Source organism: Geotrypetes seraphini, chromosome 10, assembly GCF_902459505.1.
Source record: "Geotrypetes seraphini chromosome 10, aGeoSer1.1, whole genome shotgun sequence".
Taxonomy (NCBI): Eukaryota; Metazoa; Chordata; class Amphibia; order Gymnophiona; family Dermophiidae; genus Geotrypetes; species Geotrypetes seraphini.
Genome location: NC_047093.1, coordinates 143,832,702 through 143,841,625, shown reverse-complemented (window position 1 = coordinate 143,841,625; position 8,924 = coordinate 143,832,702).

The following is an 8,924-nucleotide window of genomic DNA, read 5'->3' as shown; positions in this document are numbered from 1 at the left end:
AAAACAAATGGGATATAGTACGGCCGGGGTACAAACTCTATCGTGAAGACAGGTCAGGTCAAAAAGGAGGAGGAATAGCCCTATACATAAAGGATAACATACACTCGACCAGAGTAGACACAGTGGCGACAACCAACAAATTGGAATCACTATGGGTTAAAATACTGGGAAGAAATGGGCCCGAGATAAAGATGGGCCTGTACTATCGTCCACCTGGGCAATCCGAAGCAAACGATGAAGATATGAAAGCCAAGATGAGGCGAGAATGCAAAAGTGGTAACACGATTGTTATGGGAGACTTCAACTATCCCAGGATAGACTGGAGTCTTGGAAACTCAAAATGTGCTAGGGAGACCAGATTCCTGGAAGCTATACAGGACTGATTCATGGAACAGCTTGTCAGAGAACCAAGGAGAGGGAATGCCACTCTGGACCTAATCCTTAATGGGCTAAGAGAACCTGCAAAAGAAGTGGAGGTAGTGGGACCGTTGGGAAACAGCGATCATAATATGATCAAGTTCAAGGTTGAAGTAGGAATATCGAAGGGGAAGAGAACCACAACGACAACTTTGAACTTCAAGAAAGGAAACTACGAGGCGATGAAAGTAATGGTAAGAAAGAAACTTAGGAACAGCTCAAAGAAATCACAGACTGTAGAGCAAGCCTGGTCATTATTCAAGGACACGGTGAACGAGGCGCAAAACCTGTATATCCCCAGATTTAGAAAAGGATGCAAAGAGAACCGAACAAAAGACCCGGCGTGGATAACTAAAGAAGTGAAGAAAGTAATAAGAGACAAGAAATATTCATTCCGGATATGGAAAAAGGACAAAACCGGGGAGAACTGGAAAGAGCAGAGGAAGCATCAAAAAGAATGTCACCTCATAGTCAGAAGAGTAAAAAGAGAATATGAAGAGAAGCTAGCCAGGAAAGCACGAGATTTCAAACCGTTCTTCAGATATGTTAAAGGGAAGCAGCCGGCAAGGGAGGAGGTGGGACCGCTGGATGATGGAGATAGGAAAGGAGTGGTGAAGGAAGAAAAAGAAGTGGCGGATAGACTAAACATGTTCTTTTCGTCAGTATTTACAAAAGAGGATACATCCAACGTGCCGGAACCTGAAAAAATATTCACAGGAGATCAAGTAGAAAAATTAACATCAATGGAGGTAAGCCTCGAGGACGTACATAAGCAGATAGATAGATTAAAAAGTGACAAATCTCCGGGCCCGGACGGAATCCACCCTAGGGATTTGAAGGAACTAAAGGAGGAAATAGCAGAACTACTACAGCGGGTTTGTAACCTATCTCTGAAAACAGGCGTGATCCCGGAGGATAGCTAATGTTACGCCCATCTTTAAAAAAGGATCAAGAGGTGACCCGGGGAACTACAGACCGGTAAATCTGACCTCGGTTCCGGGGAAGATGGCGGAAGCACTGATAAAAGAAAGCATTGATGAACATCTAGATAGAAACAAACTGATGAAAACAAGCCAGCACGGCTTCTGCAAGGGAAGATCTTGCCTAACGAACTTATTGCACTTCTTCGAAGGAATTAACAAACAAATGGACAAAGGGGACCCCACAGACATCGTATACTTGGATTTCCAAAAGGCCTTTGACAAGGTACCCCATGAACGCCTACTACGGAAACTGAAGAACCATGGGGTGGAAGGAGACGTTCATAGATGGATCAAAAACTGGTTGGCAGGTAGGAAGCAAAGGGTAGGAGTGAAAGGCCACTACTCTGACTGGAGGAGGGTCACGAGCGGTGTTCCGCAGGGGTCGGTACTCAGACCACTGCTGTTTAATATATTTATAAACAATCTAAAAACAGGGACGAAGTGCAAAGTAATAAAATTTGCAGATGACACCAGACTATTTAGTGGAGTTGGAACTAAAGGGGACTGTGAGGATTTACAAAGGGACCTGAACCAACTAGAAGAGTGGGCGACGAGATGGCAGATGAAGTTTAATGTAGAGAAATGTAAAGTCTTGCATGTAGGGAAAAGAAACCGAAGTACAGCTATACGATGGGAGGGCTGGTAATGGGTGAAAGTACTCAAGAAAAGGACTTGGGGTAATAGTGTACAAGACAATGAAGCTGTTGGCTCAATGCGCAGCGGCCTCTAAGAAGGCGAATAGAATGCTGGGTATTATTAAAAAAGGTATTACAACCAGAACGAAAGAGGTCATCCTGCCGTTTATCGGATGATGGTGCGCCCGCATCTGGAGTACTGCATCCAATATTGGTCGCCGTACCTAAAGAAGGATATGCCGATACTTGAGAGGGTTCAGAAAAGAGCAACGCGATTGATAAGAGGTATGGAAAACCTTTCATATGCTGAAAGATTAGAGAAACTGGGGCTCTTTTCCCTGGAAAAGCGGAGACTCAGAGGGGACATGATACAGACTTACAAGATCATGAAGGGCATAGAGAAAGCGGAGAGGGACAGATTCTTCAAACTGTCAGAAACTACAAGAACGAGAGGGCATTCAGAAAAATTAAGAGGGGACAGATTCAGAACCAATGCTAGGAAGTTCTTCTTCACCCAAAGGGTGGTAGATGTCTGGAATGCGCTTCCAGAGGGTGTGATAGGACAGGGTACAGTATCAGGGTTCAAGAAGGGATTGGATGAATTCCTGAAGAAAAAAGGGATAGAAGGCTATAAATAGATAGTAGAAAAAAGGGATAGAAGGGTATAGATAGAGATCATTATACAGGTCCTGGACCTGATGGGCCACCGCGTGAGCGGACTGCTGGGCAGAATGGACCCCTGGTCTGACCCAGCAGAGGCACTGCTTATGTTCTTATGTCACATTAAGCTTTAAGACTGCCCACAGTACATATGCATGTGTGCCTTCCTGCCTGACTCCGTCTCACAGTCATGTTTTTCATTTTCCATGGAGTGAAGAACACGTTTCTAAACTTTGTCTAGTTGAGTTTGCCTTCCCGCTTTGTATTTGTCCTTAATTTCATTCTTTCTTTCTTGTTACTTATTTTTCTTTTACATCCTTTACAATTTCAAGTAAATTTATTTATTTTAATTTTTAGGGCCTGTAGACATTTTTGTAGCCTTTGTCCTCGCCGATAGCGTCGACAGCTTTTCAATCTTCTTATTACGCAACCCATGCTGTTGGTCTTTCCTGCTGGATCTCTTCCTGATTTTCCAGGACTAAAAAACAAACAAAAGAACAACCGAACAAGAAGAAGAATAAATGCCTTACCAAACAAATGTTTTTATTCTTTTTGTTCCTGCATTTTTTCTATAATAAGATATTAGAGTCAAGCACCCGGCAAGTTGGACTTCTTCTGTGGTACCGTTTCCTAGCGGTACCAATGCATCGACATCGACTTCTTCCATTGACATCGAACATCATGGGCATATCTCACATCGAGTCTCATGATGCCTCTCCTCAATACCATGGATGCAGGCTGTCATACCGAAGCCTCATCACCAGTGTCACTGGCATTTTCAGCATTGAGTCACTCGATGCATGCCTATCATCGATGCTATCAATCAGATGCAGACTGTCAATTATGAAGCGCTTTGCCCACTGGGGTTTTCAACACTTTGAGACCTGTGGCACCTATGGTACCAGCTTCATAGTCCTTAGTGCTGGTGCAATCTCTCACTGTATGCAGAGTATCTGTATGGTGAATGGCTGGCTATCAGCTTACAATATTTTTGGCCTCTCTGCCCCTATTTTACCTTTGATACAGACACAGCTTTAACATCGGACTCTGCTCGGTACCAATCCATCCTACTCTGTGTTATTTATCTGCATCGAGACTTGGTACTGACGCTATGTTTCTCTTCGTACCATTGCTCCTCCTGTACCTTCAATGATTGGTACTAGTGCTTCCATTGTCTCCCTCAGTACTGGCCTAACCTCAGCATAATACATACAGTCTTATCTTTGACTTGATAAACTGCAATGATCACATTAGTCTCGCTGGTTAAATCCACTTGAAAGCTTCCAGCTTCAGAGTCTATGCCAGTGCACTACCAGGATGTAATGGCCGGATTATGGAGAAGTTTGGATGCCATTTTTGCCAGACCTATATGTTGGCTACCAAAGTTCTCAATTTCAACTACTCTATGTCATTTTATCTCAGACAGCTCGAACAAAATTTGGCTGGTTTTGAACAGTATATTCCATTTCACCACCTGCCAAAATTTCCAAACTTCATAGAAACATAGAAAGATGACGGCAGAAAAGGGCTACAGCCCATCAAGTCTGCCCACTCTACTGACCCACCCCATTAAGTCTGAGTGCATATGACTTAGTTCCTTAGCTCGACCTTCGTAGGGATCCCACGTGGATGTCCCATTTATTCTTAAAGTCGAGCACGCTGGTGGCCTTGATCACCTGCACCGGAAGTTTGTTCCAATGATCCACCACCCTTTCTGTGAAGAAGTACTTCCTGGTGTCACCACTAAATTTCCCTCCTCTAAGTTTAAGCGGGTGCCCCCTTGTGACCGAGGGTCCCTTGGGAACGAATATGTCGTCTTCCAGCTCTACACGACCTGTGACGTATTTAAATGTCTCAATCATGTCACCCCTTTCCCTGCGTTCCTCTAGAGCACAGGTGTCGAAGTCGGTCCTCGAGGGCCGGAATCCAGTCGGGTTTTCAGGATTTCCCCAATGAATCTGCATGAGATCTATTTGCATGCACTGCTTTCAATGCATATTCATTGGGGAAATCCAGAAAACCCGACTGGATTCCGGCCCTCAAGGAGGGACTTTGACACCCCTGCTCTAGAGTATAGAGCTGCAATTTGCCCAGTCTTTCTTCATATGAGAGACCCTTGAGTCCGGAGACCATTCTAGTGGCCATCAGCTGGACCGACTCAGCTCGAAGCACATCTTTACGGTAATGTGGCCTCCAGAATTGCACACAGTATTCCAGATGAGGTCTCACCATGGCTCTGTAAAGTGGCATTATGACTTCAAGTTTGCGGCTGACAAAGCTTCTCTTGATACATCCCATCATTTGCTTTGCCTTGGATGAGGCCTTCTCTACTTGTTTGGCAGCCTTCATGTCTGCACTGATGATTACTCCCAAGTCCCGTTCTTCTGAAGTCCTAGCTAGTGCTTCTCCATTCAAGGTGTATGTTCTGCATGGATTTCTGCTGCCGAGATGCATGACCTTACACTTCTTAGCGTTGAAGCCCAGCTGCCATGTCGAGGACCAGTTTTCCAATGTGATCAGATCCTGCGTCATACTATCCTTGAGATTGCTTTCACTTACTATGTTACACAGTTTGGCGGCGTCGGCGAACAGTGCTACTTTACCCTGAAGCCCCCGAGTCAAGTCCCTTATGAATATGTTGAAAAGGGATGGTTCCAGGACTGATCCCTGCGGCACTCCGCTAGTCACCTCCGATGTCTCAAAGAGGGTGCCATTGACCACCACCCTCTGAAGTCTTCCACTCAGCCAATCATTGACCCATGCAGTTAGTTTCTCACCCAACCCTATCGATTTCATCTTGTTTAATAGTCTACGGTGCAGGACACTGTCAAAAGCTTTACTGAAATCCAAGTACACTATGTCCAGAGACTCTCCCGAGTCTAGTTTTCCTGTCACCCAGTCAAAGAAGCTGGGAAGAGTCCTCTATGGCTATAGACTTTTTCAGAGTTGAACAATCCTGTACATTGGAGGTGTTCCTTCATGAGTGTAGAGCCTACTAATCATAGAACACCTCTGCTGCTTCTTTCTGTCTCTCTACTTCCAACAAGAATCCATGAGAGGTGTAGAACTCGTAAAGATGGTTCATAACAACTCAGTTCCTCACCATGACAAGCTTCTGTACAGAGGGATTCACTCTGGGTATAGAGTCTTTTAAGCTTGGATCTCCTCGTTTATTTGGAAATAGTCTCCACTCTGGTTGTAGCACCTATAAGTGGATTAATTTGTTTTTTGCAGTTATTCTCTGCTACGACAGCTCAAACTCTCCAATTGTTCCACATCACAGATTTTTTCATTGGAGTCTTCTATTGCGCCTACAGCACACCTCATTCAACCACTGAATTTAGAAACATAGAAACTGATGGCAGATAAGGGCCACAGCCCATCCAGTCTGCCCTCGCCGATGATCCTCCCCTACCTTTCTCTGTGAAGAGATCCCATGTGACGATCCCATTTTGTCTTAAAAGCAGGCACGCTGCTGGCCTCAATTACCTGTAGTGGAAGACTATTCCAGTGATCAACCACCCTTTCGGTGAAGAAGTATTTCCTGGTGTCACCATGCAATTTCCCACCCCTGATTGTCCACGGATGCCCTCTTGTTGCCGTGGGACCTTTGAAAAAGAAGATATCCTCTTCCACCTTGATACAGCCCGTAAGATATTTGAACATCTCGATCATGTCTCCCCTCTCTCTGCATTCCTCGAGTGAGTATAGCTGCAATTAATCCAGCTGGTCCTCATATGGGAGATCCTTGAGTCCTGAGACTATCCGGGTGGCCATTCGCTGGACCGACTCAAGTCTCAGCACATCTTTGCGGTAATGTGGCCTCCAGAATTGTACACAGTATTCCAGATGGGGTCTCACTATGGATCTATACAATGGCATTATGACTTCGGGCTTATGGCTGACAAAACTCCTACGTATACAACCTATGATTTGTCTAGCCTTAGATTAAGCTTTCTCCACTTGATTGGCAGTCTTCATGTCTTCACTTAGGGGTGTCATGATGATCACCCCTAAGTCTCGTTCTGCTACAGTCCTCGCTAGGATCTCACCATTAAGGGTGTAAGTCTTGCATAGATTTTGTCTGCCAAGGTGCATGACTTTGCATTTTTTGGCATTGAAACTTAGTTGCCAGGTCCTTGACCAATGCTCCAGTAGGAGTAGGTCATGCATCATACTGTCGGGCATTGAGTTTTTGTCAGGCATTGTGCTCTTGCCTATTGTATTGCCTATTATATTGCAAAGTTTGGCGTCATCGGCGAATAACGTTATTTTACATCGAAGCCCCTCAGCTAAGTTCCTTATGAAGATGTTGAACAGGTTCGGGCCCATGACCGAGCTCTGCAGCACTCCACTGATCACCTCCGCCGTTTCGGAGGGTGTCCCGTTCACCACCACCCTCTGAAGTCTACCCCCATGCAGTCAATGTGTCACCCAATCCTATAGAACTCATCTTGCTCAACAATCTGTGGTGTGGTACGCTATCGAGTGCTTTGCTGAAGTCCAAGTATACGATGTCCAGGGACTCCCCAACATCCAGCTTCCCCGTCACCCAGTCAAAGAAGCTGTACAGGTTGGATTGGCAGGACCTCCCCTTTGTAAATCCATGTTGACGGGGATCTCGTAGATTCTCCTCGTTCAGGATCATATCCATTTGGCGTTTGATTAGAGTTTCCATTAGTTTGCTCACTATTGATGTCAGACTCACCGGTCTGTAGTTTGCAGTCTCCGTCCTGCATCCTTTTTTGTGGAGTGGAATGACGTTAGCCGTTTTCCAGTCCAACGGGACTCTACCTATACTAAGGGAGAGATTGAAGAGCGTGGATAGCGGTTCCGCCAAGACGTCACTTAACTCCCTGAGTACCCTGGGGTGTAGGTTGTCTGGCCCCATCGCTTTGTTGACCTTGAGTTTAGACAGCTCACAGTAGACACTGCTGGACGTAAACTAGAAATTACGAAACAGGTCTACTGAGCTATCCCTTGTCTGCAGGTGAGGGCCGGATCATGGCGCCTCGCAGGTGAAGACTGAGCAGAAGTATTCATTGCCTCTTCACAATCTGTCACATATGTTATCTTTTACAGCCGGAAAATATCTCTCCCCATCGCCATGCCTCCACTGACAATTTCTTCTCTCTTCAGTATTGATTCACCACTGTACCAACAATGTTACTATCCTTATCAAACACCAACGGGATGTTCTTCATACTTATTGAGGTTTCTATACTTCCCTCAAAAATAATAAAGACAATAGAACAGAGACCTTCCTATTGGTGTTTTGTTTATAGGTCAACACTCCCTCCATCCCATTTCATAAGCTAGGGAGGCCCACATGTGAGAATATGCTGCCTGCTTATCCAGTTACTTACCGTAATAGGAACTAAATTCACTAAGCCCACCAATCAAGTTCCAACCACTTAGCGACCCCTTTGCGACCCGATTTCCCTCCGACCCGATTCATTAACCTCTGTTCCGATCATTCTCCGATCCGCACATGCAAATGAGGGGGAACGGCATTCAAATGTAGGCAGGCAGCGATTCACTAAAAAATATGAAGGACACTGACTTGGCTGACCGATCCAAAAATAAGCGACTGCTGAGGACCAGTCGCTCAGGTCCATTCTGACTGCCCTGCTTCTCTGTTCTCTGCCCCGATCTCCTGCCCTCCCCGCAGTGCAAGCCTGTGGTTTTAACCAGCGGGTTAAAACCAAGGGCTTGCGAAGAAAAAAAAAAGCAAGAAAAGTCAAGTTTCCTGCTCTGCTGGGCATGGAGGGGCAGCACATGCACAGACCATCTAATCTAATCTTCCATTTGTGAGTCACACAAACCTATACAAGCTCAGACGGATCAAAGAGGAAAAATGAGAATAGAAGGGGGCTAGGAGGAGGGGGTGAGATACAGAAGCTGAAACAGTTAGTTGTCAAAGAGGTGAGTCTTCAGGTTTTTCCTGAATGCAGTATAGTTTGTCTCCTTCCTGATTGCTTCTGGGAGGCCATTCCAGGTTTTTACACCCAGATAAGTTAGCATAAAGTGTAAAATTCGCTTGTAGTGGAGGTATTTTGTGGATGGCAAGTTTAGATGAATTCTGTTAAGGATTCTTCTCGATGTCGACCAAGCAGTAGCGAATAGTTGGATGAGGGGTGGAGCTGAGTTTCCATACAAAATCTGGTGTAGGATGCATGAAATTTTGAAGATTTTTCAGGATTGTATTGGGAGCCGTGTAGTTGCCTGA